This window comes from Eubalaena glacialis, chromosome X (assembly GCF_028564815.1).
Source record: "Eubalaena glacialis isolate mEubGla1 chromosome X, mEubGla1.1.hap2.+ XY, whole genome shotgun sequence".
Taxonomy (NCBI): domain Eukaryota; kingdom Metazoa; phylum Chordata; class Mammalia; order Artiodactyla; family Balaenidae; genus Eubalaena; species Eubalaena glacialis.
This window is the reverse complement of record NC_083736.1, coordinates 27,426,541-27,443,434: the sequence shown is the minus strand read 5'-3', so window position 1 is coordinate 27,443,434 and position 16,894 is coordinate 27,426,541. Positions and strand designations below refer to the sequence as shown.

The window sequence follows — 16,894 nt, the reverse complement described above, 5'->3', positions numbered from 1 at the left end:
GTTTAGAACCAGTTTGTTGGTATCCACAAAGTAAACTTCTGGGATTTTCATTGGGATTGTGTTGAATCTATAGATTATGTTAAGAATGACTAACATCTCAAAAATATCGAGTCTTCCTACCCAAGAACATGGAATATCTCTCCATTTATTTAGATCTTTGATTTCTTTCATCAGTTTTGTAGTTTTCCTCATATAGATCTTATAAAATTTTGTTAGATTCATACCTAAGTATTTTAATTGTTCTGCTTCTAATGTAAATGGTATTTTACTTTTTATACTCAAATTCCAAATGTTCACTGCCGATATATAGGAAACAATAGACTTTCATATATTAACCTTGAATCCTGCATCTGTGCAATAATTGCTTATTAGTTCCAGAAGGGGTTTTTTGGTCAATTTTTTGAGATTTTTCTATATAGACCATAACATCACCTGCAAACAAAGACAGTTCTACTCCCTCTTCTCAATCTGTACACATTTTCCTTCCTTTTCTTGTCTTTTTTTATTACATTACATAGGGCTTATGGTACAACTTATAATTGTACTGTATAATTATGATAAAGAGTAGTGAGAAGGGACGTCCTTGCCTTGTTCCCCATCTTAGGGGGGAAAGCATCTAGTTTTTCACCATTATGATATTAATTGTAGTCTTTTTGAAGATGTTCTTTATCAAGTTGAAAAAATTTCCCCTCTATTTCTAGTTTACTGAGAGTTTATCATGAAAGCGTGTTGTACCTTGTTGAATGTTCTTAATTGCATCTACTAATATGATCGTATGATTTTTCTGCTTCAGCCTGTTGATATAATGAATTACATTAATTGACTTTAAAATTTTGAACTACCCTTGGATACCTGGAATACACATTTGGTTGTGGTGTATAATCCTTTTTATACATCGTTGGATTTTATTTCCTAATATTTTGCCGAGGATTTTTGAATCTATGTTCATGAGAGATATTGATTGGTAGTTTTCCTTTCTTGTAATGTCTTTGCCTGGTTTTGGTATTAGATAATGCTGACCTCATAAAATGAGTTACGAGGTGTTCACTGTGCATCTATTTTTTGGAACAGATTGTAGAGAATTGGTATCATTTGTTTCTTAGATGTTTGGTGAAATTCAATAGTGAAACCATTTGGGCCTGGTCCTTGCTATTTTGGAAGGTTATTAATTACTGATTTCAATTTCTTTAATAGTTGTAAGTCTACTCAGATTGCCTATTTCCCCTTGTGTGAGTTTTGGTAGATTGTGTCTTTCAAAGAATTGGTCCATTTCACCTTTTATCAAATTTGTGGGTGTAGAGTTCAAAATACAGTTGACGCTTAAACAATGTGGTGGTTAAGGGCACAGACTCCTTGTGCAGTAAAAAATCCATGCATAACTTTATAGTAGGCCCTCCGTATCCATGGTTCTGCATCCAAGGACTCAACCAACTGTGGATCATGTAGTGTTGTAGTATTTATTGAAAAAAAACCTGTGTATAAATGGACTTCTGTAGTTCAAACCTGTGTTGTTCAAGGGTCTACTGTATTCTTTTATTATCATTTTACTGTCCATGGGATTAGTAGAGCTGGTTCCTCTTTCATTTCTGATACCAGTAATTTGTGTCTCCTCTCTTTTTCTTTTTCTTTTTCTTTTTGTTTTAACCCTAACCAGCCTTGATTTCAATGGCAGAGCTCCAGCAACCTGGAAGCACCTCACCGAGCCTCTCAGTGGAGTGGGAAGGGGCAGGGAATTGGAACTCAGAGGCTCAAATCTTAGAGAAGGGCTGATGGCAAGCCTGGGGAGAGGTTGCATGACTGTGGGGAGTCCCCTAGTGCAGGTCGTGGGCCATGAACATGCCCCTGGCCCTGCACAGGATGGGGTCCTTGGCAGCATCATTGGGGTGCTCCTTGGACGGGATCTCCAGTACCGCTGGAATGAAGCGCTGGTGGGCATCGAGCGCATAACGCACCTCTCTGCGATGTACTGGTTGATGAGGATGATGCCGATGTACTCCCGATTTAGAAACCACCGGAAAGTGTCTTCGGTCTCATTGATGGTAGTATCCTTCTCCACCACCAGGAAATCAGGGTGGCGGTTCTTGTTAAGCTCCCCTATGCCACCCAGCAGGAGGCCAGTCACCGTGTCCTCGTCTCCCATCACCACAATTAGCTTCCCCCTCTCTGCCATCCTCACAGTCAGCAATACTTTAAATATTTTACTTTATTCTCTTTTTGCTTGGATGGTTTCTGAAGATAAGTTCGATTTAATTGTTCTTATTCCTCTGTTGGTAAGACATTATTTTCTCTGGCTTCTTTCAAGATTTTCTGTTTGTCTTTGACTTTCTGCAGTTTGAATATGATATGCCTAGATATCAAATTTTTGGCATTTATCGTGTTTGTTGTGCTCTGAGCTTCCTGGATGTATGGTTTGGTGTCTGTCTTTCATTTTTGGAAAATTCTCAGCCTTTATTTATTTATTTATTTATTTATTTATTTATTTATTTTAACATCTTTATTGGAGTATAATTGCTTTACAATGGTGTGTTAGTTTCTGCTTTATATTCTTAGCCTTTAAAACTTCAAATATTTCTTCTGTTCCTTTCTTTCTTCTCCTTTTGGTATTGATATTACATGTATATACACTTTTTGTAATTGTCCCACAGTTCTTGAATATTCCGTTCAGTCTTTTTCATTCATTTTTTTTTTCCTTTTGTATTTCAGTTTTGGAAGTTTCTATTGATCTATCTTCAAGTTCACTGATTCTTTCCTTTATGAGTGAAACCATCAAATACATTCATCATTTCTGTTACAGTGTTTTTGATTTCTAGCATTTTCTTTTGATTCTTTCTTAAAGTTTTCATCTCTTACATTACCTACCTTTTCTTGCATTTATCTACTTTTTCCCTGAGAATGCTTAGCATATTAATCGTAGCTATTTTAAATTCTCAGTCTGATAATTCCATATTTGAGTCTGGTTCTGCCATATCTGAGTCTGCCATATCTGAGTCTGGTTCTGATTCTTCCTTTGTTCATTCAGAGTGGGCTTTTTGTCTTTTAGTATGACTTGTGATTTTTTTTATTGCCAAACATGATGTATTGGGTAAAAGGAACTGAGGTAGTGTGAGGTTTAAATTTATCTGACTAGGAGGTAGGCTGTGTATACTTTTTGTTGCAATTGTGGTGTCAGAGGCTAAAATTTCCTCTGGTGTCCTTGCTTTCTCTCTCTGTTTGTCTCTCTAGTTTGGAGGGCAGGAGTTTCCCTATGAGTTCCATTCTCTGATGAATACAAGAAATGTTGATTTTTACCTTGAGGAAAGCTCTCTCTTTTTTTTTTTTAAATAAATTTATTTACTTATTTATTTTTGGCTGTGTTGGGTCTTCATTGCTGTGCGTGGGCTTTCTCTAGTTGAGGCAAGCGGGGGCTACTCTTCCTTGCAGTGCGCGGGCTTCTCATTGTGGTGGCTTCTCTTGTTGCGAAGCACGGGCTCTAGGCGCACAGGCTTCAGTAGTTGTGGCATGTGGGCTCAGTAGTTGTGGCTCGCGGGCTCTAGAGCACAGGCTCAGTAGTTGTAGCGCACGGGCTTAGTTGTTCTGTGGCATGTGGGATCTTCTCGGACTAGGGATTGAACGTGTGTCTCCTGCATTGGCCGGCATATTCTTAACCGCTATGCTGCCAGGGAAGTCCAAAGCTCTCTTCTTGTGAGTACTTCGAAGCTCTTTACGTGTCAGACCTAAAACTGGAAGTCAGAACCATTTCTTTTTTAAGAGTAGACTTTCTATTCTGACTTAACAAGTAGTTTTCAGATGCAACCTTTTGGTTTTTTTTGTACTTGGCCTTAAATTTCCAATATAATTCCTACTATCTGTATTCTCCAATGTACTGTTGATTAAGTTTAGGCTTGCTACTGTTGAGTTCTAGACTGCCAATGGCGCATGTCAATTTTTGAAGAACATATTTGACTTTTATGCCATGCTGAATTATTGTGAAAATCCACCCACCCCAGAAGTCCCCCAGGATTTGGAAGCGTCAACTACCTCTGGCACTGGGGACAAAGAGTTGAGCCTCTGAGTTTCCAATCAGCTTTTTGGTTCCTTTGATCTTAATCATGACCGTATAACCAAGATTTATTTAATGAGGCCTGAAAGCTCTTGCTTCCATTTGTAATTGCAATATCCAGACATTGGAATGGAATGGAAGGAATGGAGAATCATTTTCTAGCCTGGTTTTCTCTATTTTATTCTGTCTCTAAACAGTCTGTGCCTCATGGCAAGCAGTCTTTGCTATGGAATGAACTGTGTCCCCCTAAAGTCATATGTTTAACCCTAGCCGCCCCCCCCAACCATGAGACTCTATTGGAGGTAAGGCCTTTAAGGAGGTGATAAAGGTCAAATGAGGTCATAAGGGTGGAGCTCTAATCTGATAGAACTGATGTCCTTATAAAAAATGAAGAAGCACCAGAGATCGATCTCATCTCTCTCCATCTCTCTCTCTCTCTGTGTGCCATGTGAGGACTCAGCAAGAAGGTGGCCATCTACAAGACAGAAAGAGGGCTCTCACCAGACACTGAACCCTGCCGGAAACTTGATCTTGAATTTTCCAGCCTCCAAAACTTTGAGAAAATAAATTTCTGTTGTTTAAGCCACCCAGTCTATGGTATTTTGTTATGGCAGCCGTAGAAGACCAAGACAGTCCTTTGTTGACTAATGTAACTGGGTTTACTGAGAAGTTTCAGCTTGGTGCAATCTCAAGATAAAGTGGCTGCAGTGTTTCCAATTACTGTCTTCTCTCGTGTACTGTTGGATCTCCCTTTCCAGTACAGCAATATGATCTTATGAAGATTCCCTAGCTTTGTGGCCACTTTTGGGTATTAAAATTTAGTTCAAATTAAAGCATTAATTTCAAAGTTCTTTCAAATCTCATCTCCTTTCCTTGTCCTCAGGTCAGGCTTGAGTGGCAGTCCTGACTATGGGATTTGAGATGGAAGGTGTTGGCAGGGTCTGGCTCTGAGATACCTCTTTCCTCTCTCTTTAATAACCCTCTCTGTGGCTATTCCTGCTTCTCTAATACTGACAGGCTGAAGATGCCCTCTGTGTGGCAATGCCGAAATATCGATCTAATCATTGGACATACATCTAGGTTCTTCGTGGGTCTCCAAGAAGCCTCTCTACTATGCTGTTCCCTGACAGATGAGGCCCCCATTTAGCAGAACATCCTATAGCCGCCTGTTGCTAAGGTGCCTCACCTGGTAGCCAGCCTCCTTGATTGGGCTATTAGCAAACTTGCTCTAGCCAGGTAATCTTGGTAGTGACCACTGGAAATTCATATATTTTCGCATGCCAAAAGGAGGGAATTCAGACTGCTATATCGCCCTCCCTCTCTCTCCAGTCACCCATATGTGTTTAAGCCTATTCTTCCTTCTCAGATAAGCACACAAATGAAATCCTAAATTATGTTTAAGATTTTGATTTATGTCAAAAGAGATCTTCAGGAATAAAGAAGACCCCTTAAAACAGGGACTAATTAACAGGCTTGTGAACTCATTTTTGTAAATATTACCTTATCCTCTAATTCTTAAATTGTTATTCAACTTCCACGGGATGAATCTTTTACTTTACTCAACAAATATTTATTGAGTACCCAAGGTATGCAAGGCACATAAATAAAAATGTTCAAGATTGTTCCTGCCCTCAATATATCTAAGGAGAGCTAAAATAGATAAACACTCATATGAGAGTGTTAAGAGAATTCAAAAAGGAATAAATAACTATTTTGATTTATCCAGGAAAGACTTAGAGAATGCGACATTTGAGCTGCATAGGAGTTGTATATTCAGAGAAAGAAAAGATATTCTAGATTATAAAACAAAAACATACAAACGAAAGCGCTGAAATGGAAAGAACACTTGAAATTGTTGGGGAAAAGATATATATTTTAGCGTATCCCTCTTTGATGTTAAAGTAAATATTGGAAGTGGAAAGATACAGGAATAAAAAGAAGGCATGAAGGAGTAATAAGAACTAATTAAGCAGTTGGATTTTCCCACCTTTAAGTAGGTTCGTGTAGCACTTTGCACAGAGTGAATACTGAAAAAGATGTTTTAGCAACTTGACTGCTAAATCCCAACTATGCTTAAACATCTCATTCTTTTCTACTAAATTAATAGACATTAGAATAAGGAGTTTTGAAAGCAGCTTTACATCTTTTTATTTTTTTCTCAATTGAGCAACTATTCACTATGTATGTCTAGCCACCATGAGAAATACAAAACCTGTAACATCATCTCACCCTACAAGGAGCTTAAATTTTATTTTTTCCTTTCCCTGATTTGTTTTGTTTTTGCAAAGATAGCAAAATAACTGACACTAATGAGCCTAATTCAATTATAATTTATTATTAACCACACCCCCTACTGTTACTGTTCTTCTCATTCCTTTCCTTAAGAAAATGTAGGAATAATTTCTGACATAATGTTAACCTGAGTTGTTACTACTGGTTATTTACTGGAACAGGATGGTTTTATTTCGGCTCTTTTGTCACTGAGAGCCAAAAATGACTTTTTGAATTTCTAATTGGCATATTCTTTCTCTGTGATTTCCATGAATTTTCAGTGACTACTTTTATCAACTATATATGTATGGCTTATATATATTTTCATTTCATTTTCATAATGAACTGCTAATCAGAATGCTTTTCCCATTTCAAAAATGAAGATAGATAGGTATAAGAAAGTAGGTAAAATAAAGCCCCTTTATTACAGAGATTTTAATTTTAGCGAGATCCCTTACGTCAGCTATTCCAGTTTAATTGTTCTAACCTTTCGTGTTCATTACCTTGGGCAAGGCATGTTTGAACAAACTTAAGGCAGAGAGAGGCTTGTTACAACAGTCCATTCCTCAGCAGATGGTAACCACATCCTATTTGACAATACACATGCTACCTGTAGATGTCACTATACCCTTATAATTCTCAGTGCAGTGACCTATTCATTCCCCTCCACACCCCCCCACTTCAGAGTTACAGGAATGAATATTTGAAGAGATCCTGAATTTCTGTTTTCTAAACAGAGAATTGAAAGGCGAGATTTCCCAGAATATAAAATACAAAATTGCAAAGCAGGCAATCTCAGAGACAGACAGGTGCGTGCACACGCGCACACCCGCCACCCCCAAAAGGAGTGCTTTCAAAGGTAGATAATTATATTTACCACCTATGTTTCATTAGTCAATTGGATAACCTTTCAGGTTAGAAACAAGATCAAGGCAAGAATGTGGCTATTACCTCTCTTTTCTTCTTTATTTACAAATAATCTGTAAAATCCTAGCCTAAAAATAAACAAAATCATGTTTCAACTACTGTTCTCTCATAAGATCTTAGAGGAGTTGAATAAAATGGATTTCCTGTTTTAAAAAAAGAATGTGAAAATGACGCTTTCATGGATTAATTAATGGTAGAAGAAATATAAACAAATATGCCTAGTTTTAAGAATAGGTTTTTGCTTTGGCAGCCTTTTGCCTGGGCAACCAAACACTGGGTCCAGTTTTTTGTTTATTGGGCAGTCAGGTCCCCTTTTGTCAATTTGGGCCTAGGGATCACTTTATCACCACTTGTAGCATACCAAAGTGTTCCAGGTGGGAAGAGAAGGATACTCAGAAATGACTTGGGCCTTGAAAGTCATCCTTAGCATAACTGCAAAAGGCAGATCTCCCCCAGTAAGAGAAACATAGCCCAAGCTGAAGCAGTAAATGATCTCAGCTTTTCAAAGCCAAAGAGAGTTGGAGAAAGGGAGCGTCAGTTAATTAAAATCAGCTTTTCAGGTAGGAATGTGAATGTCCAGGTTATCCTCTGGTTGATGCTGATTGCCAAAGGGCACGGCTCAAAAAAAAACCTCTACTGGATCAACAGGAGGATTACGGAGTCACATCCTTCTACACATAGGCCCAGAAGAGAGGAAAAATCAAAGAGAGAAAAAAATCAAAATCAAAATCACGTAGTTGGAATGACCATGAGTGAAAAAGTAAGAAAATAAAAATAAAGTAAGATGTGTAGAATGGAAGAGTCTGAAATAAACCCTATAGATGGGTATGGATTTGGACAGAAGTCAATAATAGCAAGGCATAATTGGAGTTGGGGTAGCCACTGCCAATGCTATGAAGGCCTTACATTGTAGCTATTTGTAAATATGCTTCATACTCGTCGTTAGTGACTCCTTAGAGGGCTAAAACAGCCTATTCATCTTGGTTCCCCCATAGCACCTAGCAAATCACCTGGCACCGACTGGATTCTCAAAAAACATTTATTTATTAAATAAACTGAAAGCAAAAGCTATCCAGTGGGGAAAACAAACAGGATGTTGATAGTTCTTGGATGCTGTTAAAAACTAGTTTGAACGTCTCAATTTGGAGATAGTGAAAAAGTCGGTATTGTTGTCAGACACTTGGAATGCAGAAGGGAGATTCAATTTGTATATGAGAGATTCATTTCCTTTGAGAATATATGGGGATGGTCCATATTTGATGGAGGAATATAAAATAGACTGGGCTTAAATCTAACTGGTTGGAAATATAAGATGTTAAGAAAGAAGCTGGAGAGGAAGATTTGGGATTCCTAGGTGGAGAGAACACATTTAAATCTTCAGAACGAATGAGACCCCTGAGGAAATGTGTATAACATATTATGCATATGAAGAAGGTCAAAAACTAAAGATTTTTGGATATCTGGAGTCAGCAGGTGGGAGAAGAAGGTGGAATCAGAGCCAGTTGAAGAGAAAATAGTGCTATACTAGCTGACAAAAGAAAATTGTCAAAAAGGAAACCATATTACTACAATAATGAACAATATATAATAAAGAATTTAGATGGATAATTTTAAAATAGCAAACAAACCCCTTTACTAATTTTTTCCAACAGGTCTTTAGTTGCCTAAGAGCGCTGCCTTACTATGATATATAAGTTAGATATTTTGACAGTTCCTCCAGGAAGGAGTTGGCGGGGTGTGGGGGGGGAGGTTAGTGGGCTAAGTGGTGAGGAAATGGAAACCACATATATAGGCAGAGTGTGTAAATGAAAGATCTCTTAACAGATTGATTATGTAAGGTCAAGGTATATGGATTCACTTTTTTTCACATGGTGGTCCTTTGCCTTCTCCATGGACAACTGAATTAGAACTGAAACTACACTAACTTCATATGTGGATAGCTGAGAGAAGGAAGATATAGCACTAAAATATTTATCCATGATTTTTACATTAAGAGAAAACAAATGTTTATTTAATTTAAAGGTTCTTATACCTCATTTTTCGGGGTGGGGGGGAGTATGGGATGGGCTATTCTGAGTCTTTTGAAAGCTATGCTCCCCCCAGAAGAAAGTGCACATTCACACTGAAAATTACCTGAAATTAGAGAAGATCTACAAATCCCTTCCAAAGATCCCAGTGTAAGAAGCCCTAACTTAGCAAACAGCCTGCAAATTCACTGAACCTGACGCTTAAAGCGAGAAGAGCATAGTAGGATGAGGAGTCCTGAGTCGTAGTTTCACTGTTCCCAGTTCAGCTGTGTTATCAGGAAGAAATACTACGATCTTCTTAGAGGTCATGAGTCTACATTATACCTTAGGTCCCTTTTAGTAAAACCTGTTACATGTTATGTTTCTACTTAAAAAGCCAATAAAGAATATCATCACTGAATTAATTCTTTTCTATTTGTATTTCTATTTTTATGCTTATATTTCTTCTCACAAAAAGCAACAGATCATTTTACAGATTATGAGATACACATTTCAATTTACACTTACCAGATATTTAGAAGACAGGTGCTAATTGCATTTTAAACCCCCATGTGAACACCAGCTGCTCCTAAATAACTTTTAGTCTGAGTACAACTTTTAGATCTTTCCTTATTTTTCTACTAATTTTGAGCCCTTTTTAAAAAATAAGAGATAGCCTAGCAGCTTGGAATACAATCACAGGCCACTTTCACAAGGGGAATGATCAAATTTAACTTCCTAGGAAAGTTAGACCATTGTTTCTTTTGAACATTTTGAAGTTCTTCTGCCAAACAAGAACTGAAGGACGTCAAACAGGCTTCTTCACAGAAAGCAAGAGCGTAGTAACAGGAGAGTGGCAGGGTCAAATGAAGGTGCTCCAGAGTGCAGAGAAAGAGAGAAGGAGACGAAGCACTCAGAACTGACAGGAGACTGAGGCGAGGACAAGCTAGCTGGATTTCTGCTCCATTTGATACTGCACATATGGGTATACCAGGAGCAGCTGCTTCAGAATGAACACAAGGCAGCTTTGTCTCCAGGTGAGAGTACTGAACCTCCAGATTTTGGAATCCACATCCTGATTATTTTGGAGGAAAAGGAAAGAAGTGTTATCTGGTTATTCTCAGCCTAAATTTCCCCTTTAGAGTCATTAATAAAAAATTTCAGGAAGGCATCTGTCTTCCAAACTAACACTTTTCTAGAACCTTCTAAAGAGGCATGTGGGGCAAATATAGTTTATGGAACTTAGCAGAACAGGATGATTATCTGTAGAGCTAACTTCTGTGATGCGAATACGTAAGTTATTAGAGTCAATTCTAACGAGCAGTCAGAATTTTTAGACTGTATTTCAAAAAATGGGAAAAATATTCCAATACCTGAAAGTCAACAGCACAACACTCTGATTCCTAAATAGTCTTTCAAAAGCCCATGAAGACACTGGTTCAAGATGGCGGAGTAGAAGGACGTGCTCTCACTCCGTCTTGCGAGAGCACCAGAATCACAACTAGCTGCTGGACAACAACCGACAGGAAGACACTGGAACTCACCAAAAAAGATACCCCACATCCAAAGACAAAGGAGAAGCCACAATGAGATGGTAAGAGGGGCGCAATCACAATAAAATCAAATCCCATAACTGCTGGGTGGGTGACACACAGACTGGAGAACACTTATACCACAGAAGTCCACCCACTGGAGTGAAGGTTCTGAGCCCCACGTCAGGCTTCCCAACCTGGGGGTCCGGCAATGGGAGGAGGAAGTCCTAGAGAATCAGACTTTGAAGGCTAGCGGGATTTGACTGCAGGACTTCGACAGGACTGGGGGAAACAGAGGCTCCACTCTTGGAGGGCACACACAAAGTAGTGTGCACATCGGGACCCAGGGGAAGGAGCAGTGACCCCATAGGAGACTAAACCAGACCTACCTGCTAGTGTTGGAGGGTCTCCTGCAGAGGCGGAGGGTGGCTGTGGCTCACCGAGAGGACAAGGACACTGGCAGCAGAAGTTCAGGGAAGTACTCCTTGATGTGAGCCTTCCTAGAGTCCGCCATTAGCCTCACCAAAGAGCTGGGTAGGCTCCAGTGTTGGGTGGCCTCAGGCCAAACAACCAAGAGGGAGGGAGCCCAGCTACACCCAGCAGCAGAGAAGCAGACTAAAGTTTTACTGACCTCTGCCCACCAGAGCAACAGCCAGCTCTACCCACCACCAGTCCCTCCCATCAGGAAACTTGCACAACGCTCTTAGATAGTCTCATCCACCAGAGGGCAGACAGCAGAAGCAAGAAGAACTACAATCTTGCAGCCTGCGGGACAAAAACCACACTCACAGAAAGATAGACAAGATGAAAAGGCAAAGGGCTATGTACCAGACGAAGGAACAAGATAAAACCCCAGACAAACAGCTAAATAAAGTAGAGACAGGCAACCTTTCAGAAAAAGAATTCAGAATAATGATAGTGAAGATGATCCAAGACTTCGGGAAAAGAACGGAGGCAAAGATCGAGACGATGCAAGATATGTCTAACAAAGACCTAGAAGAATTAAAGAACAAACAGAGATGAACAATACAATAATTGAAATGAAAAATACACTAGAAGGAATCAATAGCTGAATAACTGAGGCAGAAGAATGGATAAGTGACCTGGAGGACAGAATGGTGGAATTCACTGCTGCGGAATAGAATAAAGAAAAAAGAATGAAAAGAAATGAAGACAGCATAAGAGACCTCTGGGACAACATGAAACGCAACAACATTCGCATTATAGGGGTCCCAGAAGCAGAAGAGAGAGAGAGAAAGGACCAGAGAAAATATTTGAAGAGATTATAATTGAAAACTTCCCTAACATGGGAAAGGAAATAGCCACCCAAGTCCAGGAAGCACAGAGAGGCCCATACAGGATAAATCCAAGGAGAAACACGCCGAGACACATAGTAATCAAATTGGCAAAAATTAAAGACAAAGAAAAATTATTGAAAGCAGCAAGGGAAAAACGACAAATAACATACAAGGGAACTCCCATAAGGTTAACAGCTGATTTCTCAGCAGAAACTCTACAAGCCAGAAGGGAGTGGCATGACATATTTAAGTGATGAAAGGGAAGAACCTAAAACCAAGATTACTCTACCGGGCAAAAGTCTCATTCAGATTCGATGGAGAAATCAAAAGCTTTACAGACAAGCAAAACCTAAGAGAATTCAGCGCCACCAAACCAGCTATACAACAAAGGCTAAAGGAACTTCTCTAAGTGGGAAACACAAGAGAAGAAAAGGACCTACAAAAACAAACCCAAAACAATTAAGAAAATGGTCAGAGGAACATACATATCGATAATTACCTTAAACGTGAATGGATTAAATGCTCCAACCAAAAGACACAGGCTCGCTGAATGGATACAAAAACAAGACCCATATATATGCTGTCTACGAGAGACCCACTTCAGACCTAGGGACACATACAGACTGAGAGTGAGGGGATGGAAAAAGATATTCCATGCAAATGGAAATCAAAAGAAAGCTGGAGTAGCAATACTCATATCAGAAAAAATAGACTTTAAAATAAAGAATGTTACAAGAGACAAGGAAAGACATTACATAATGATCAAGGGATCAATCCAAGAAGAAGATATAACAATTATAAATATATATGCACCCAACATAGGAGCACCTCAATACATAAGGCAACTGCTAACAGCTATAAAAGAGGAAACTGACAGTAACACAATAATAGTGGGGGACTTTAACACCTCACTTACACCAATGGACAGATCATCCAAACAGAAAATTAATAAGGAAACACAAGCTTTAAATGACACAATAGACCAGATAGATTTAATTGATATTTATAGGACATTCCATCCAAAAACAGCAGATTACAATTTCTTCTCAAGTGCGCACGGAACATTCTCCAGGATAGATCACATCTTGGGTCACAAATCAAGCCTCAGTAAATTTAAGAAAATTGAAATCATATCAAGCATCTTTTCTGACCACAATGCTATGAGATTAGAAATCAATTACAGGGAATAAAATGTAAAAAACACAAACACATGGAGGCTAAACAATACGTGACTAAATAACCAAGAGATCACTGAAGAAATCAAAGAGGAAACGAAAAATACCTAGAGACAAATGACAACGAAAACGTGACGATCCAAAACCTATGGGATACAGCAAAAGCAGTTCTAAGAGGGACGTTTATAGCAGTACAAGCCTACCTCAAGAAACAAGCAAAATCTCAAAAATGAACAATCTAAACTTACACCTAAAGGAACTAGAGAAAGAAGGAAAAACAAAACCCAAAGTTAGCAGAAGGAAAGAAATCATAAAGATCAGAGCAGAAATAACTGAAATAGAAACAAAGAAAACAATAGCAAAGATCAATAAAACTAAAAGCTGGTTCTTTGAGAAGATAAACAAAATTGATAAACCATTAGCCAGACTCATCAAGAAAAAGACGGAGAGGACTCAAATCAATAAAATTAGAAATGAAAAAGGAGAAGTTACAACAGACACTGCAGAAATACAAAGCATCCTAAGAGACTACTACAAGCAACTCTATGCCAATAAAATGGACAACCCCGAAGAAATGGACAAGTTCTTAGAAAGGTATAACCTTCCAAGGCGGAACCAGGAAGAAATAGAAAATATGAACAGACCAATCACAAGTAATGAAATTGAAACTGTGATTAAAAATCTTCCAACAAACAAAAGTCCAGGACCAGATGGCTTCACAGGTGAATTCTATCAAACACTTAGAGAAAAGCTAATACCCATCCTTCTCAAACTCTTCCAAAAAATTGCAGAGGCAGGAACACTCCCAAACTCATTCTATGAGGCCACCATCACCCTGATACCAAAACCAGACAAAGATATTACAAAAAAAGAAAATTACAGACTAATATCACTGATGAATATAGATGCAAAAATCCTCAACAAAATACTAGCAAACAGGGGCTTCCCTGGTGGCGCAGTAGTTGAGAATTTGCCTGCCAATGCAGGGGACACGGGTTCGAGCCCTGGTCTGGGAAGATCCCACATACCACGGAGCAACTAAGCCCGTGCGCCACACCTACTGAGCCTGCGCGTCTGGAGCCCGTGCTCCGCAACAAAAGAGGCCGCAACAGTGAGAGGCCTGCACACCGTGATGAAGAGTGGCCCCCGCTCGTCGCAACTAGAGAAAGCCCTTGCACAGAAACGAAGACCCAACACAGCCAAAAAATAAATAAATAAATAAATTAAATAAATTTAAAAAAAATACTAGCAAACAGAATCCAACAAGACATTAAAAGGATCATACGCCATGATCAAGTGGGATTTATCCCAGGGATGCAAGGATTCTTCAATATATGCAAATCAATCAATGTGATACACCATATTAACAAATTGAAGAATAAAAACCATATGATCATCTCAATAGATGCAGAAAAAGCTTCTGACAAAATTCAACACCCATGTATGATAAAAGCTCTCCAGAAAGTGGGCATAGAGGGAACCTACCTCAACAAAATAAAGGCCATATATGACAAATCCACAGCAAACATCATTCTCAATGGTGAAAAACTGAAACCATTTCCTCTAAGATCAGGAACAAGACAAGGATGTCCACTCTCACCACTATTATTCAACATAGTTTTGGAAGTCCTAGCCATGGCAATCAGAGAAGAAAAAGAAATAAAAGGAATCCAAATCGGAAAAGAAGAAGTAAAACTGCCACTGTTTGCAGAGGACATGATACTATACATAGAGAATCCTAAAGATGCCACCAGAAAACTACTAGAGCTACTCAATGAATTTGGTAATGTTGCAGGATACAAAATTAATGCACGGAAATCTCTTGCATTCCTATACACTAATGATGAAAAATCTGAAAGAGAAATTAAGGAAATACTCCCATTTACCACTGCAACAAAATGAATAAAATACCTAGGAATAAACCTACCTAGGGAGACAAAAGACCTGTATGCAGAAAACTATAAGACACTGATGAAAGAAATTAAAGATGATACCAACAGATGGAGAGATATACCATGTTCTTGGATTGGAAGAATCAATATTGTGAAAATGACTATACTACCCAAAGCAATCTACAGATTCAATGCAATCCCTATCAAATTACCAATGGCATTATTTACAGAACTAGAACAAAAAAATCTCAAAATTTGTATGCAAACACAAAAAACCCTGAATAGCCAAAGCAGTCTTGAGGGAAAAAAATGGAGCCGGAGGAATCAGACTCCCTGACTTCAGACTATACTACAAAGCTACAGTAATCAAGACAATATGGGGGCTTCCCTGGTGGCGCAGTGGTTGAGAGTCTGCCTGCTAATGCAGGGGACACGGGTTCGAGCCCTGGTCTGGGAAGATTCCACATGCCGCGGAGCAACTGGGCCCGTGAGCCACAACTACTGAGCTTGCGCGTCTGGAGCCTGTGCTCCACAACAAGAGAGGCCGCGATAGAGGCCTGCACACCGCGATGAAGAGTGGCCCCCGCTTGCCACAACTAGAGAAAGCCCTCGCACAGAAACAAAGACCCAACACAGCCAAAAATAAATAAATAAATTAATTAATTAAAATGAATAATGCTTTAAAAAAAAAGACAATATGGTACTGGCACAAAAACAGAAATATAGATCAACGGAACAGGATGGAAAGCCCAAAGATAAACCCACGTACCTATGGTCAACTAATCTATGACAAAGGAGGCAAGGATATACAATGGAGAAAAGACAGTGTCTTCAATAAGTCGTGCTGGGAAAACTGGACAGCTACATGTGAAAGAATGAAATTAGAACACTCCTTAACACCATACACAAAAATAAACTCAAAATGGATTAGAGACCTAAATGTAAAACCGGACACTATAAAACTCTTACAGGAAAACATAGGAAGAACACTGTTTGACATAAATCACAGCAAGATCTTTTTTGATCCACCCCCTAGAGTAATGGAAATAAAAACAAAAATAAACAAATGGGACCTAATGAAACTTCAAAGCTTTTGCACAGCAAAGGAAACTACAAACAAGACGAAAAGACAACCCTCAGAATGGGAGAAAATATTTGCAAATGAATCAATGGACAAAGGATTAATTTCCAAAATATATAAACAGCTCATGCAGCTCAATGTTAAAAAAAGCAGACAACCCAATCCAAAAATGGGCAGAAGACCTAAAAAGACATTTCTCCAAAGACATACAGATGGCCAAGAAGCACATGAAAATCTGCTCAACATCACTAATTATTAGAGAAATGCAAATCAAAACTATAATGAGGTATCACCTCACACCAGTTAGAATGGGCATCATCAGAAAATCTACAAACAACAATTGCTGGAGAGGGTGTGGAGAAAAGGGAACCCTCTTGCACTGTTGGTGGGAATGTAAATTGATACAGCCACTATGGAGAACACTATGGAGGTTTCTTAAAAAACTCAAACTAGAATTACCATATGACCCAGCAATCCCACTACTGGGCATATACCCAGAGAAATCCATAATTCAAAAAGACACATGCACCCCAATGTTCACTGCAGCACTATTTACAATAGCAAGGTCATGGAGGCAACCTAAATGCCCATCGACAGACGAATGGATAAAGAAGATGTGGTACATATATACAATGGAATATTACTCAGCCATCAAAAGGAACAAAGTTGGGTC

The 16,894-nt window shown here is 38.9% G+C and overlaps 1 pseudogene; it reads right to left on the bottom strand.

Moving 5' to 3' along the window:
• Positions 1-1,811: 1,811 nt before the first annotated feature.
• On the bottom strand, positions 1,812-2,170 carry LOC133081742 (V-type proton ATPase subunit F-like; annotated as a pseudogene).
• Between the last annotated feature and the right edge of the window lie 14,724 nt (positions 2,171-16,894).